Raw genomic sequence first — 17,693 nt, forward strand, 5'->3', positions numbered from 1 at the left:
TAATTTTCTTGAAGAGATCTCTAGTCTTTCCCATTCTATTGTTTTCCTCTGTTTCTTTGTATTGATCACTTAAGAAGGCTTTCTTATCTCTCCTTGCTATTCTCTGAAAGTCTGCATTCAGGTGGGTATATCTTTCCTTTTCTCCTTTGCCTTTAGCTTATTTTCTTTTCTCAGCATTTGTAAGGTCTCGTCAGACAACCATTTTGCCTTTTTGCATTTCTTTTTCTTGGGGATGGTCTTGATCAGCACAATGTTATGAGCCTCAGTCCATAGTTCTTCAGTCACTCTATCAGATCTAACCCCTTCAATCTATTTGTCACTTCCACTGTATCATCATAAGAGATTTGATTTAAGTCATACCTGAATGGCCTAGTGGTTTTCCCTACTGTCTTCAATTTAAGTCTGAATTTGTCAATAAGGAGTTCATGATCTGAACCACAGTCAGCTCCTGGTCTTGTTTTTGCTGACTGTATAGAGCTTCTCCATCTTCAGCTGCAAAGAATATAATCAATCTGATTTCACTATTGACTATCTGGTGATGTCCATGTGTAGAGTTGTCTTTTGTTTGTTCGAAGAGGGTGTTTGCTGTGACCAGTGCATTCTCTTGGCAAAACTCTGTTAGCCTTTGCTCTGCTTCCTTTTGTACTCCAAGGCCAAACTTGCCTGTTACTCCAGGTATTTCTTGACTTCCTACTTTTGCATTCCAGTCCCCTGTGATGAAAAGGACATCTTTTTTGGTGTTAGTTCTGGAAGGTCTTGTAGGTCATCACAGAACCATTCAACTTCAGCTTCTTCAGCGTTAGTGGTTGGGGCATAGACTCGGGTTACTGTGATATTAAATGCTTTGCCTTGGAAACGAACAGAGATCATTCTGTCATTTTTAAGACTGCACCCAAGTACTGCATTTCAAACTCTTTTGTTGACTATGAGGGCTACTCCATTTCTTTTAAGAGATGCTTGCCCACAGTAGTAGATATAATGGTCATCTGAATTAAATTTGCCCATTCTGGTCCATTTTAGTTCACTGATTCCTAAAATGTCATTGTTCACTCTTGCCATCTCCTTTTTGACCACTTCTGATTTACCTTGATTCATGGATCTAACATTCCAGATTTCTATGCAATATTGCTCTTTGCAGCATCAGACGTTACTTCTATCACCAGTCACATCCATAACTGGGCATTGTTTTTGCTTTGGCTCTATCCCTTCATTCTTTCTGGAGTTATTTCTCTACTCTTCTCCAGTATCATATTTGTTGTTGTTTATCACTAAGTCTTGTCTGACTCTTTGCAACCCCATGGACTGTAGCCCGCCAGGGTCCTCTGTCCATGAAATTCTCTAGAATTTCTCAAGAATACTGGAGTGGGTTACCATTCTTTCCTTCAGAGGATCTTCCCAACCCGGGAATCAAACCCAGATCTCCTGCATTGCAGGCAGATTCTTCACTGTCTGAGCCACCAGGGAAGCCCTGTCTCATATATAGTATGTCTCTAATTAAATTACTCATGCCCTCCCCCAAACCACCTCTTTCTGTTGTTTCCTTCAGAAACTGTCATCTCTGTCCGTTCTGTGTCTCAAGTTAAAAATCTTGGTGTTATCTTCTTCTGTCTCACACCCCACATCTGATCCATCATATACATCATGAGTTACTCATATTGGGGAAAACTAGAAAAGAAGGAAACTTGGGGAATTGGGATGAAAAAATTGAGGTTAAATATTACTAGAAAGCAGAACAGTAATAGAAGTATCTGCAGGTGGTATTTGATGATATGAAGAAAATGAAGCTAAGGGATCATATGCCCTAGAACTCAGGTTGACATAAAATCACATCATAAGTCAGATTCTCCTAAAAGAGCCACAATCTCCGAGTGGTCCACCTGTTTGGATATGTCTTAGCATTAAGAATTAGTTGGCAGAACTCAGGCTGTAACTCCACATGTTGGGATAAGACTTTAAGTACCCATGGGAATTTTTTACATAAATGGCACCTGAAGCATTTTCTGTCCCCCGTGTGACCTAAATGGGGAAGCAAGAAATTCAGAATCATAATTTTAAAAAAGACAATGAACACTTGAACCATGTTTTTAAAAAAAACAAATCCTCTTTGTGGGCATATCTGCAGTAAAGCAAAACACTTTGCTGAAGCATCAAGAAAAGGAGGTTCTGGTGCTTTTCTAGGGGCAAGAGACAGTTAACAGTGTCTCAACCAAATTAACTTGAATAAGAACAATGAGAAGGAAGTAAGTATTCACTGTCCTTCTGTTTTAATTTGGAATGTGTTTCCCAGTATTCAGATTCTCAGTACAGAAGGTTTTTGCTGTTTTGCTGCACTGAGTTCCTGAAAGTCACATGTAGAATCCCTAAACGAGACTGGAATGGTGTGAAATTGGGCGAATTTCATTCTCCACCCAGGGCTTCCCCCGTGGCTCAGTGGTAAAGAATCTGCCTGCCAATGCAGAAGACGTGGGTTTGATCCCTGGGTCAAGAAGATCCCCTGGATAAGGGCATTGGCAACCCACTTCAGTATTCTTGCCTGAAGAATCCCTCATACAGAGGAGCCTGGCAGGCTACAGTCCGTGGAGTCGCAAAGAATCAGACATGACTGAAGCGACTGGGCAGAGCAGCAGGTTCTCCACCCAAGGGTTTACCATTAAATGAAAAATAGGTGTAACCAAAAGTATCACATAGAAGTCCTTCTGTGGTTCTGATAAAATTCGGTTTTGCTAGCTATTTACAACAGAAGTGTCAGTGCCATACTAGTTACTCCCTTAAGAGAAACTGAGTCCTTTATAAAATTTAAAAAGATCTTTCCTCAGACCGTATGTCTCTCACAGTGCCAGATCTTAGACAACTGGATGCTAGTCACAAATCTGACTGCCCTGGATTTAGTCCTCAGATAATAGCTAACTCCCCAAATAGGAGTTTTTGTCAATGGATGACAAGGCTGAATTTCCCATTAAGGAGGTTGTTAGAGACTTAAAAAACTTCTTTCGCGAAGTGGAATGAGTCTGAACATTGGAATCTGACAGAGCAGAGTGGGAAGTTTTGCTTTGCCCTCACAGGCTTTGTAACCTTGGAGAAATCATTTCATCGCTCTTGCACATTTATTCTTCTGAAGAGCTAAGATAATACCTTACCTCATGGGTTTAATGTGGAAGCTCAGCAGATAAAACTTGATTAATACCTGCTGTGTAGTAGGCATAATAATATTAAATGTTCATTGTTACACCTTTCCTCTCCCCTTTAAAAAAGGTGAGCTCTCAGTTTGTTTTTTTGTTTTATAAAGATTTGTTTGAGTGTGATACCTCAAGTTAGAGCTGAAGGCCATAAATGCCAAGCAATTCTTATTCTTCATAGTAAATTCCCTATCACATTTACCAAATTGGATTGTTAGCTCTATTGGTAATATTAGCAGTTGTCATATCTGAGTGCTAATTTCCTACCTAGAATAACAATTAGTGTTTGCCAGAATTACCTTTTATATACTTCCCAGAAACTCTGTGAAGGAAGATACCATCCTTTTCCCTATTTTAAGGAAGCAGAAGGATTGAGTAACTTGTTCATGGTCACCCAACTCCCCAGTGGCAGAGCCAGGATTCAGACCCAGGTACTTTGACCTCAGTGCTATGCCATGAACACTAGAGTAATCCTTTCATGCTCAAGAATTGCATTAATATGAATGTCTCTTCTTGCTTTAATCATCAGGGACATAACTTTTCCCTAAAAGTGGAGATTTGACATGGAAAATGTAACCTATTCTTTCTGTTTTTCTTTCTTTTGCCTTTTCCTATAATAAAACCAGAGCTCTAGACTGGGTGAGAGATTCTGTACCATTTGGGGAGAAAATAAGTGGGTGAAAGTAATGCATTAAACTGAACTTTTAAAATCATTTAAGATCACATGTCACTGAGAAAAGTCTCATTTGATCCCTGCAGACACTTTGCTTTCCCCTATTTGATTCTGTGAGTTAAAAGAAAGGTACAGATTATTTATTAGACCAGCTTAGTCTTTATTACTGTGCTTCCACTCCCTTGGATATTTTCTTTCTTTAATCTGTTTACATGTTTTTCGCCTGTTGCCATGGTAAAGCTCATTCCATGATGTGAGAGATCTCAGTGCCAAAGAAGGTTTTCCTAATGTTAAATCCTGTATTTTCACTTCCACATTTTATCTTGGTGTTACTAGGGCAACCCAAATAATTTCATTTTCTCTTTGAAGTTGATACCTTTTAAAGTTTTTATACCCTCATGCTGACTCATTCATGTTCTTACTATTTTTTTTTGGTTTAATTCCTGCAGCTACTTCTTTACACACACATTTTCTGCTTCTCTATAATCATAATAGCAGACGTACTGCGGTGTAGTGATTAAGTATTGGGGGGATTACAAATCCCAGTGGGGATTAGAAAAAGCCTATGAACTTTCTCACCAGAAAAAAATAGCAGTTTAAGAAAAAAGATGAATATACAATGGGGAAAGGATTGTCTCTTTAATCAATGGTGTTGGGAAAACTGGACAACCACATGCAAAAGAATGAAACTGGAACACTATGGTATACCTTACACAAAAATCAATTCAAAATGAGTTAAAGACCTGAATATAAGAAAGACCTGAAAGCATAAAACTCCTAGGAGAAAATACAGGGGATAAGATCATTGACATCAGTTTTAGCAGTGAGCTTTTGATACCCAAAGCAAAGGCAACCAAAGCAGAAATAAACAAGTGGGATTACATCAAACTAAAAAGCTTTTGTAGAGCAAAGGAAGCCATCAAGAAATGAACAGGCAACATATGGTATGGGAGAAATTGCTTGAAAATCATATATAAGTGATTAATATCCAAAAAATATAAAGAACTCATACAACTCAATAGAAAAATTCAAACAATCCAATTTTTAAAAATAGGCAGAGGATCTGAATAGATATTTTTCCAAAGACGACATACAAATTGCCAACAAGCACATGAAAAATGTTCTCAGCATCACTTATCAGCAGGGAAATGCAAATCAAAACCACAATGAAATCTCACTTCACTCCAATTAGAATGCCAATTATCAAACTTCCCTCATGGCTAAGTGGTAAAGAATCTGCCTGCCAATGCAGGAGACATGGGTTCAATCCCTGATCTGGGAAGATCTCACATGCTGCAGAGCAACTAAACCTGTGTGCCACAGCTACTGAGCCTGTACTCTAGAGCCCGGAAGCCGCCACTACTGAGCTCACATCCCACAACCACTGAAGCCTTCATGCCCTAGAGCCCATGCTCCATAACAAGAGAAGCCACCACAATGAGAAGCCTGTTCACCACAACTGGAGAGTACCTCCCATTCGCTTCAGCTGAAGAAAAGCCCGTGCAGCAACGAAGACCCAGCACAGCCAAAAACAAATAAGTTATATTTTTAAAAAGAAGGCCTATTGTCAAAAGGATGAGAAATAACAAGTATTGGTTAGAATATGGAAAAAGGGAAATCCTTGTGCACTGTTGGTAGGAACGTAAATTGGTATGCGCTTGCATGCTAAATTGCTTCAGTAGTGTCTGATTCTTTGTGACCCTATGGATTGTGGCCTGCCAGGCTCCTCTGTCCATGGGATTTCCCTGGCAAGACTACTATACAAAACAGTATGGAAGTTCCTCAAAAAGTTAAAAATGGCCATATGATCCACCTCTGGGTCTTTATCTGAAGAAAATGGAAACACTGGCTGGAAAAGATATCTGTACCCCCGTGTTCATTGCAGCAGTATTTGCAACAACCAAAAGAGAAACAACATAAGTGTCCTTTGATGGATGAATGAATAAAGTAAATGTAGTAGCTATAAATATATACAATGAAATACAATCATAAAAAAGAAATCCTGCCATTTTCAACAGTATGAATGGACCTTGAAAGCATTGTGCTAAGTGAAAAAAGTGAGCCAGAGGAAAAGAAACACTGTGTGATCTCGCCTAAATGTAGAATCTTTAAAAAAAAAAGCTGATCTATGAAATCACAGATACAGAGAACAGGCTGGTGGTTACCAGAGGCAGAGGGTAAAGGGTGGTGGCTGAAATGGGTGAAAGTGGTTTGAAAAGTACCCAGTTATAAGATAAATGAATTCTGGGGACGTAACAGACAACATGGTGACTGTAGTTAACAAGACTGTATTGTATATTTGAAAATTGTGAAGAGAGTGGATCTTAAAAGTTCTCATCACAAGAAAAAAAAAATTTGTAATTGTGTGGTGATGGATATTAACTAAACTTGCTCTGGTAATTATTTCACAATATATAATATCAGTATACCAAATCATTATGTTATACAGCTAAAAGTAAGACAGTGTTATATGTCAATTATATCTCTATTACAAAAATAACTAATGGATAGAAATATTCAATAAATAGTCTCTTTTACCCAAATGTATTTGGTTCTTGGATTTTGAATAGCAAGTTGGAAGAATTTGTATGGCAAAAATCTATCTCAATCTATTCCAGTTCAGATTGTCAAACTTAAGGTACCTATTTTTTCCACTTTTATTTGTACTTCATCCCAGGACAATTTCATGCCTGTTTTTATATCTTTGTCCTTCGCTGGCAGGTCTCTTGGCAAACTACCTGCAGAGGTTAAATGGTTAGTTGGTATGTTTCCTTCCTAATGCAGGTTGGGCTCACAGAAACCCTTTGGGTTTAAATCCATGCAAAGAGCTCAGGAGCAAAATGAAGGGATAACATTTTGAGTCTCCTTGAGAGCACATACTCAACTATCACTTCTTATTTCTCTTTTATCCCCAGTATTTGACACAGAATGTGTTTGGATAACAAATGTTGGAAGAGAGAATGGGAGGGAGGAAAAAGGAGGGAATAGGAAGAAAGAAGTGGAAGGAAGAAGGTTCTACCCAAGGGAGGAAAGGAGAAAAAAGTAAAACAGACTAAAGGAGACTCTCCTCTGACTAAAGACTGAATTTCCTGTGTGACTCAGAAGTCGGCTCCACAGGAGGAGTTCTAGAGAGATGCTGAATGAGATGCTACTCTGCAGGCTGGTGCACATTTGGATGGATGCAGGTGAGAAGAGCAGCCTCTGGTCCTCATATCTGCCACCTTAGAAAAAGACTCCTGGGAAGTCCTCGTGACTTTTTGCCCTTTTCAGTCTAGGAACATGTAACTTGGGGACTCCCTCTGTCTCACAGAATCTGAACCAGCTCAGGTTACCCCTACCCTCATTGTCTCCAGAGATAGAAAATATCAAGTTCAACCTTATTTGAATAAACAGAACCTTTCTAATAAGTGATGGAGGGCAAAGTAAACGTCTCAAGGGGGAACAAAAGAGATCACATTGTAGACCTTTCATTCTGCCCGGATGTTCTCCTGGCCCTGCCCTTCCAACTTTACCAGAGTAACTATTCCTACCTCTACTTCCTGATTTCATGCAGGTGTCACTTCCTAAACCCCCAGTATCTCAGGTACCTCCATATATTCACTACCAGGGGATCTTAAACTTCCACTTCATTGTACCTGTCACAGTTGTGATTAAATGATGGTATGTCATGTTTTCTTTTTTTTTTTTTCACTGAATGTCTTTCCACCATCATATATGGTCCATCAGACAAAGGTTATGTCTGTCTTAATCAATGGTATATCCACATTAGTGAGCTCAATACCCTGCAAATAAAAGCTACTCTGGAACCTGTAGAAAGAGTGAATAGCTGCCAGGCACTGTGTGTGGTAGGTGCAAGGGATGTAATAAAGCTTTTCAAAGGCATTGCATCTATCTTTGAAAAACTCTGTGCCTCTGGAGTAGCTATCTCTAATGATAATATATCCCTCTCTCAGCCTCCAGAAAAGAAAGATGAAAGATGAATCAAAATCCTGTGGCTTTTGACACCTTATCCCCCTAAATCCCACTTCTTTCCCACAAAAATACATCTTTCATATCTAAAAACACTGAGTAGAAATAAACCAATTTATCTTCTCACTAATTTCTGTTCCTTTGTTGAATAGACATTTATTTTGTTTTTCTGGAAACAATTTTGATTTATGTCTGTATAACCATTTTTTAAGGCCCTAGAACATTGGTCTGTTAAGTTTTTAACATGGGTCATCTGAAAATAGGATTAAACATTACAGGACGAGTAAAAACAAACAAATACCCACAGTTGTTCCATAAATTTGTCTTTTCCGTTGGCCCTAAGCTACCCAAAATATCATTCACTCATTCCTAAATCCCATTTTACTTCAGAACTTCCAGAACTCTCTCAGCTTTGAAATGTTTGATGTTCTTTTTTTTAGGCTTACTTTTAAAAAAACGTTTATTATTGGAGTATGATTGCTTTACAATATTGTGTTTCTGCTGTACAACAAAGTGGAAATGTTTGACTTTTAAAAATAACTTTTTACTTGTTTCTTCCTCACTGTTTCCTTCTAAATCTATTTTTATTTTTTATTTTTTTTTTATTCTTTTTATTCTTCCAATTTTATTTTATTTTTAAACTTTACATAATTGTATTAGTTTTGCCAAATATCAAAATGAATCCACCACAGGTATACATGTGTTCCCCATCCCGAACCCTCCTCCCTCCTCCCTCCCCATACCATCCCTCTGGGCCGTCCCAGTGCACCAGCCCCAAGCATCCAGCATCATGCATGGAACCTGGACTGGCAATTTTTAAATAAATGATTGTCTTTTCTACATAGCTTTTCAGTATTTGTGATTAACAATGAAAACTTCCCAATTTAACAACTCTTGAATCAATTTTGTTCCTTTCAAGCATCCTCAATCTACCTTTTCATCCTATTGATGAGGTTGTTTGAACAAAACCGCTTTAAATAACTAGATGCTTTAGATAACTAATTGTCAACATACAAGTTCATGTATTACTTGGCTTTAGTATCTTGTTTTCTAGGTCTCTGAACCATTTAAAAGTACATTTGACAGAACTCAGTATCTTTGAGATAGTTTTCTCAGGAAGACCTCATCTGGCCCCAAGCCATCTTTCTTAGTAATAATAATGACTGTGAGTAAATGATTTTAAAATACTAGACAGTTCGTCTGTAAAGATGGGCACTGTTTTGGGTCTCATTTCTAGTTAGCTGATGGGCTCTAAATTTTTCTCTCTCTTTTCCTTTTGCTGACAAAGTATTTAAATGAATAAATCTGAGATTTCACACTGGGAACTGTTTTGGAACTTTGTTTTTAATGAATTATTCATTTGTTTGATGAACATATATTGAGCACCTGTTATGGGCCAAAACTGTTAGGTGTTGGGAAAACAATGGAGACCAACATTCATTTGGAAACCAAATAAATGAATGGGAAATGGTGCCTGTGACGGGGGCCACAAGAGAGATCCACAGTGCTGTAAGAGCCTGCAGAGCTGGATTTGACCTAGTCAGGGAGACCAAGGTTGGCTTCCCTTAGTAAGCAGTACTAGAAACCCACTCTGCAGGAGGCACAGGAGTCTGAAAAGTGAGGAGAAATTAACAAAACATCCCCATTATAGAGTTAGCACCACAAGGACCTGCTGTAGTTGCTGGTATCTCCTTTGTGGTGACTTCTCAAGAGCCCCACACAACACTCAGCCTTTGCAATCAAATAATGTATAGCACCACCTAGTTTCACTCTTCGCTTTTTTGGAGGGGGGAAATAGAAGTTTGTTTTTTTTCCCCCAGTTTTATTTTATTTTTTTGATGTTGTTGTACAGCAGATTTTTATTATTTTATTTTTTTTTATTTTTAATATAAATTTATTTATTTTAATTGGAGGCTAATTATTTTATAATATTGTATTGGTTTTGCCATACATCAACATGAATCTGCCACGGGTATACACGTGTTCCCCATCCTGAACCCCCCTCCCACCTCCCTCCCCATACCATCCCCCTGGGTCGTCTCGGTGCACCAGCCCCAAGCATCCAGTATTGTGCATCGAACTTGGACTGGCGATTCTTTCATATATGATATTATACATGTTTCAATGCCATTCTCCCAAATCATCCCACCCTCTCCCTGTCCCACAGAGTCCAAAAGACTGTTCTATGCATCTGTGTCTCTTTTGCTGTCTCGCATACAGGGTTATCGTTACCATCTTTCTAAATTCCATATATATGCATTAGTATACTGTATTGGTGTTTTTCTTTCTGGCTTACTTCACTCTGTATAATAGGCTCCAGTTTCATCCACCTTATTAGAACTGATTCAAATGTATTCTTTTTAATGGCTGAGTAATATTCCATTGTGTATATGTACCACAGCTTTCTTATCCATTCATCTGCTGATGGACATCTAGATTGCTTCCATGTCCTGGCTATTATAAACAGTGCTGCGATGAATATTGGGGTATACGTGTCTCTTTCAATTCTGGTTTCCTCAGTGTGTACCAGCATTTATTGCTTGTAGACTTTGGATCACAGCCATTCTGACTGGCATGAGATGGTACCTCATTGTGGTTTTGATTTGCATTTCTCTGATAGTGAGTGATGTTGCACATCTTTTCATGTGTTTGTTAGCCATCTGTTATGTCTTCTTTGGAGAAATGTCTATTTAGTTTACTTTGGCCCATTTTTTGATTGGGTCATTTTTTGATTGGAACTGAGCTGCAGGAGTTGCTTATATATTTTTGAGATTAATTCTTTATCAGTTGCTTCATTTGCTATTATTTTCTCCCATTCTGAAGGCTGTTTTTCACCTTGCTTATAGTTTCCTTTGTTGTGCAGAAGCTTTTAAGTTTAATTAGGTCCCATTTGTTTATTTTTGCTTCTATTTCCAATATTCTGGGAGGTGGGTCATAGAGGATCCTGCTGTGATGTATGTCAGAGAGTGTTTTGCCTATGTTCTCCTCTAGGAGTTTTACAGTTTCTGGTCTTACGTTTAGATCTTTAATCCATTTTGAATTTATTTTTGTGTATGGTGTTAGAAAGTGCTCTAGTTTCATTCTTTTACAAGTGGTTGACCAGATTTCCCAGCACCACTTGTTAAAGAGATTGTCTTTAATCCATTGTATATTCTTGCCTCCTTTGTCAAAGATAAGGTATCCATAGGTTTGTGGATTTATCTCTGGGCTTTCTATTTTGTTCCATTGATCTATATTTCTGTCTTTATGCCAGTACCATACTGTCTTGATGACTGTGGCTTTGTAGTAGAGCCTGAAATCAGGCATGTTGATTGCTCCAGTTCCATTCTTCTTTCTCAAGTTTGCTTTGGCTATTTGAGGTTTTTTATATTTCCATACAAATTGTGAAATTATTTGTTCTAGTTCTGTGAAAAATACCATTGGTAGCTTGATAGGGATTGCATTGAATCTACAGATTGCTTTGGGTAGTATACTCATTTTCACTATATTGATTCTTCTGATCCATGAACATGGTATATTTCTCCATCTATTAGTGTCCTCTTTGATTTCTTTCACCAGTGTTTTATAGTTTTCTATATATAGGTCTTTAATTTCTTTAGGTAGATATATTCCCAAGTATTTTATTCTTTTCATTGCAATGGTGAATGGAATTGTTTCCTTAATTTCTCTTTCTATTTTCTCATTATTAGTGTATAGGAATGCAAGGGATTTCTGTGTATTGATTTTATATCCTACAACTTTACTATATTCATTGATTAGTTCTAGTAATTTTCTGGTGGAGTCTTTAGGATTTTCTATGTAGAGGATCATGTCATCTGCAAACAGTGAGAGTTTTACTTCCTCTTTTCCAATTTGGATTCCTTTTATTTCTTTTTCTGCTCTGATTGCTGTGGCCAAAACTTCCAAAACTATGTTGAATAGTAATGGTGAAAGTGGGCACCCTTGTCTTGTTCCGGACTTTAGGGGAAATGCTTTCAATTATTCACCATTGCGGATAATGTTTGCTGTGGGTTTGTCATATATAGCTTTTATTATGTTGAGGTAAGTTCCTTCTATTCCTGCTTTCTGGAGAGTTTTTATCATAAATGGATGTTGAATTTTGTCAAAGGCTTTCTCTGTATCTATTGAGATAATCATATGGCTTTTATTTTTTAATTTGTTAATGTGGTGTATTACATTGATTGATTTGCAGATATTGAAGAATCCTTGCCTCCCTGGGGTAAAGCCCATTTGGTCATGGTGTATGATCTTTTTAATGTGTTGTTGAATTCTGATTGCTAGCATTTTGTTAAGGATTTTTGCATCTATGTTCATCAGTGATATTAGCCTGTAGTTTTCTTTTTTTGTGGCATCTTTGTCAGGTTTGGGTAGTAGGGTGATGGTGGCCTCATAGAATGAGTTCGGAAGTGTCCCTTCCTCTGCAATTTTCTGAAAGAGTTTGAGCAGGATAGGTGTTAGCTCTTCTCTAAATTTTTGGTAGAATTCAGCTGTGAAGCCATCTGGACCTGGACTTTTGTTTGCTGGAAGATTTCTGATTACAGTTTCAATTTCCATGCTTGTGATGGGTCTGTTAAGATTTTCTATTTCTTCCTGGTTCAGTTTTGGAAAGTTGTACTTTTCTAAGAATTTGTCCATTTCTTCCATGTTGTCCATTTCATTGGCATATAGTTGCTGATAGACGTCTCTTATGATCTTTTGTATTTCTGTGTTGTCTGTTGTGATCTCTCCATTTTCATTTCTAATTTTATTGATTTGCTTTTTCTCCCTTTCTTTCTTGATGAGTCTGGCTAATGGTTTGTCAATTTTATTTATCCTTTCAAAGAACCAGCTTTTGGCTTTGTTGATTTTTGCTATGGTCCCTTTTGTTTCTTTTGCATTTATTTCTGCCCTAATTTCTAAGATTTCTTTCCTTCTACTAACCCTGGGATTCTTCATTTCTTCCTTTTCTAGTTGCTTTAGGTGTAGAGTTAGGTTATTTATTTGACTTTTTTCTTATTTCTTGAGGTATGCCTGTATTGCTATGAACTTTCCCCTTAGCACTGCTTTTACAGTGTCCCATAGGTTTTGGGGTTGTTGTGTTTTCATTTTCATTCGTTTCTATGCATTTTTTTATTTCTTCTGTGATTTGATGGTTATTCAGCAGCGTGTTGTTCAACCTCCATATGTTGGCATTTTTAATAATTTTTCTCCTGTAATTGAGATCTAATCTTACTGCATTGTGGTCAGAAAAGATGCTTGGAATGATTTCAATTTTTTATTATGTTTTCTATTTTGTTTTTGGTTAAGAATATATTATCTTCAGAAACAGGTGTATTTTAATGAATTGGTTTATATTTTCTGTATTTTTTTTTTTTTTCATTTAGATTTTTGGCACAGTCTTGGTCTGACTGAGAGAGTCTACAAGTAGACTTTGACCATATTCTCCTAGAGGCTTCATATACAGAAACTTCTTATGGCCTTTGTCAGCTTCCAGAAGTGAGACTCGAGGAAAGTTGAATATCATCATGTTAGATTTTATTTAGCTTTGCTGTGAGAAAAGAATTGGAAGGGGGAACTCATATAATGTCTAACTTGGAAAAGAGGAGCCATTAAATCAATATGTTAACTTTAGAGCCAAACCCAACAGATATTTTTCTTTCAAGCACAAAACTTTGCATTAAATGTTTACTGGCTGTATGGGTAAAAACAAATATTCCAATTTCCAGGTAGTTTTAATAGTCTGACAGTAAGATTCTGGTCATTTTCTCCTATAGTTCCCACCTACCTCCCCAGAGGCTGGAAGATCTGAACTTCTTTGTTCCATCATGGATCTTACTGAGCACAGCCAACAGAAAAGACAAACCAAAAGTTGACTTCTTGAGAACAACTTTCTTGAAAAGAGATTTACTCAGCATTTAATATTTTTCTGCTATTAACAACCCTACCATGTTCCCTGATCTTAAAAAGGGAAATTGTGAATGGTGGATTATTATAAAGATGAGTTTAATAAAAAAGATGATAAAAACAATGATACTATAAATCCTCTAGTCTTTCAGTCTCTCACTTTAACCATCAATCTCTTTGTTCACTGAGGAGTGTTGCTTTGGCTCCTACTGTATTTAACATGGCTGGAAATTTAAAATTTTACCCTATTAAACAACAAAAAAAGAGCTTAGTGGCAAAGTTTTGATAACAAGTTACTTTAAGTTCCCTGTCACTCTTGATTGGCGCTCTGTTTTTTATAAGTTCCAGACCATCTATGTGTGTGAAAACTGTAAAACACACCAGACTTTCTACTGAAACAGAAAAGGCAAGTCCCCCACTCCCCCCTACCCCAGCCCCCTGCCACCAACCCCTGTAGAATCATTAGGAATTTAACTCAACAAACTATTGAGCCTTTTAGGCCCCAGAGCAAGCAATATGAAATAAAAGGTGACCCCTGCCTTTTCAATCTACTCTATTTGGTGAAAAATAAGCAAAAAACTTTAGCTTTAATGTTCTGGAAAGCAGGAATGTTTCTGTCCTCTCCACCTCTCCTCCCCGTCCCTTCCTCAGAAAGTCGCCTTCCAGGTAGATGGCTTCCGGCACTTGTTTTGTTTGAATTTTCTGGCCTGCGCTATATATTCATGGTGTTTCAGCTGCTTAGAACTGTTGTGCTTTCTTTATTCAAGGGGGAAAAGTGAACTGGAGATAAACCTCAGTCTCTTTTTGCCCTTTGAAGGAAGAGAGACATCATCTTCAAAACAATCACTACAGATATACTCAGTTGAAATCTAGACTTGGTTTTTGGATGTGGAGACTGATGAGAACTGAAATCTTGTCTAAATTACATTTGAATGATATCAGCCATTTAAGGGGAAACACAGCATCTGAATGCAAAGTTCCAAAGAATAGCAAAAAGAGATAAAGCCTTCTTCAGTGATCAATGCAAAGAAATAGAGGAAAACAACAGAATGGGAAAGACTAGAGATCTCTTCAAGAAAATTAGAGATACCAAGGGAAAATTTCATGCAAAGATGGGCTCTATAAAGGACAGAAATGGTATGGACCTAACAGAAGCACAAGATATTAAGAAGAGGTGGCAAGAATACACAAACGAACTGTACAAAAAAGATCTTCATGACCCAGATAATCACGATGGTGTGATCACTGACCTAGGGCCAGACATCCTGGAATGTGAAATCAAGTGGGCCTTAGAAAGCATCACTACGAACAAAGCTAGTGGAGGTGATGGAATTCCAGTTGAGCTATTTCAAATCCTGAAAGATGATGCTATGAAAGTGCTGCACTCAATATGCCAGCAAATCTGGAAAACTCAGTAGTGGCCACAGGACTGGAAAAGGTCAGTTTTCATTCCAATCCCAAAGAAAGGCAATGCCAAAGAATCCTCAAACTACTGCACAATTGCATTCATCTCACACACTAGTAAAGTAATGCTCAAAATTCTCCAAGCCAGGCTTCAGCAATATGTGAACCGTGAACTTCCTGATGTTCAAGCTGGTTTTAGAAAAGGCAGAGGAACCAGAGATCAAATTGCCAACATCCCCTGGATCATGGAAAAAGCAAGAGAGTTCCAGAAAAACATCTATTTCTGCTTTGTTGACTATGCCAAAGCCTTTGACTGTGTGGATCACAATAAACTGTGGAAAATTCTGAAAGAGATGGGAATACCAGACCACCTGATCTGCCTCTTGAGAAATTTGTATGCAGGTCAGGAAGCAACAGTTAGAACTGGACATGGAACAACAGACTGGTTCCAAATAGGAAAAGGAGTATGTCAAGGCTGTATATTGTCATCCTGCTTATTTAACTTATATGCAGAGTACATCATGAGAAACGCTGGGCTGGAAGAAGCACAAGCTGGAATCAAGATTACCAGGAGAAATATCAATAACCTCAGATATGCAGATGACACCACCCTTATGGCAGAAAGTGAAGAGGAACTCAAAAGCCTCTTGATGAAAGTGAAAGTGGAGAGTGAAAAAGTTGGCTTAAAGCTCAACATTCAGAAAATGAAGATCATGGCATCTGGTCCCATCACTTCATGGGAAATAGATGGGGAAACAGTGGAAACAGTGTCAGACTTTAGTTTTGGGGGCTCCAAAATCACTGCAGATGGTGACTGCAGCCATGAAATTAAAAGACGCTTACTCCTTGGAAGGAAAGTTATGACCAACCTAGATAGCATATTCAAAAGCAGAGACATTACTTTGCCAACAAAGGTTCGTCTAGTCACGGCTATGGTTTTTCCTGTGGTCATGTAAGGATGTGAGAGTTGGACTGTGAAGAAGGCTGAGTGCCGAAGAATTGATGCTTTTGAACTGTGGTGTTGGAGAAGACTCTTGAGAGTCCCTTGGACTGCAAGGAGATCCAACCAGTGCATTCTGAAGGAGATCAGCCCTGGGATTTCTTTGGAAGGAATGATGCTAAAGCTGAAACTCCAGTACTTTGGCCACCTCATGCGAAGAGTTGACTCATTGGAAAAGACTCTGATGCTGGGAGGGATTGGGGGCAGGAGGGGAAGGGGATGACAGAGGCTGAGATGGCTGGATGGCATCACTGACTCGATGGACGTGAGTCTGGATGAACTCTGGGAGCTGGTGATGGACAGGGAGGCCTGGCGTGCTGCAGTTCATGGGGTCGCAAAGAGTTGGACACAACTGAGCAAATGAACTGAACTTAACTGACAGCCTTTTCAGGGGTTTAGAATCCTATGGGATAGGGGTGAGGGTCAAGTATACACTAACATCCTGGAAGACTATTTTTGGTTTAAGGAAGGTGGAAACAGTGTGGAATGAAGAGGTGACTGAGAAGAGCAGTGAGGTGCAGAGAGCTGAAGCCTTAATTCTCAGAGAGACTTTAGGTGTATTTAGAACAGAGATGAGGGAGAGAATGAATAACATTTGATGATAATCTTTTATGGTCAGGTTTTAAGAAACTATTAGATCACTTAGCTCATTTTTGGAAAAAATTTCTGAGTTTACTTCAAATGTACAGAATAAACATTAAATAATTACTAGTGTCATTTAGATGTAGCTGAAGTTCTTTGACAAAAATTCCAAAGAAGTAAAAATCTCACCAAGATTTATAAATGCCGTATTCTAAACTGTTATATTGTAAATAAGGCTTTTATGTTTGGATCTGTTTCTGTCACTTGTTTCTTAATAGACTAATGTTCTGATAAGGGAATCACAAAACATGGCCATTGGATACTGACTGGTGCTTAAGAAGTCATCATCGATCGATATATCCTCTTTGTAACTAGTGACAGACATCGTACATTAAATTTCCAATGACCCTTAACTTTGAAATTATAAATTATTCCTGACTCTCATTCTCTTCTCAAACAGTTTCTTCAGTAGTGGGTGTACTTTGAATAATCATTATTCAATGATTGTGAAGCTATGTGGTAATAGTCTCACTCTTATTGCAGTATCAAGCTATAAGAGAGGATAACAGTAGAAGAATTGTCTTAACTACAAAGTGCTCATTTGGGTGTGTGTGTCTGTTTATGACTATGTTTGCATGTTTAGGCCTCTTTGAATTTAACAAAAATGTGTTGAGGGTCTGTTCTAAGACATTGTGCTATTTTCTAGAAGATACAAAGATCAACAAGATATAAATCCTGTCCTCAGTGAAATAAAAACAGCAACCTCTTTAAATGCACCATTGGCACTGGAAACAGTAATCAAAGATCAATTACAATTCATGCTCTCACGGGAATTTGTTTAATGCACATTCTCCTAGAAGTGTACACAGGGGTGAGGCAGGCACTTTGTCTGTTTTATTCACCCAGCACCTAATACAGTGCTTGACATACCTTAAACTTTATATTTTTAGTGTACATTTTAATATATATTTCTTATAATGCTATAATTATTTATAGCAAGTACACA

The 17,693-nt window shown here is 37.9% G+C and overlaps 1 protein-coding gene across 2 annotated transcripts in view; it reads left to right on the forward strand.

The window, feature by feature from the left end:
- Positions 1-17,693, forward strand: part of LRRC8C (leucine rich repeat containing 8 VRAC subunit C) — a 97,983-nt gene that overhangs the window by 32,485 nt on the left and 47,805 nt on the right. Inside the window, exon 2 of one of the 2 annotated variants that reach the window (XM_086391078.1) lies at positions 6,765-7,034. The exons of the other annotated variant lie outside the window; for it this stretch is intronic. The gene's annotated coding sequence lies outside the window, so the exon portion shown is untranslated. The remainder of the gene's footprint in view (positions 1-6,764; positions 7,035-17,693) is intronic. 2 annotated transcript variants of the gene reach the window in all.

This window comes from Bos grunniens, chromosome 3 (genome assembly GCF_055505025.1).
Source record: "Bos grunniens cultivar Pamir isolate PY7600 chromosome 3, Bosgru_T2T1.0, whole genome shotgun sequence".
In the NCBI taxonomy this organism is placed as follows: Eukaryota; Metazoa; Chordata; class Mammalia; order Artiodactyla; family Bovidae; genus Bos; species Bos grunniens.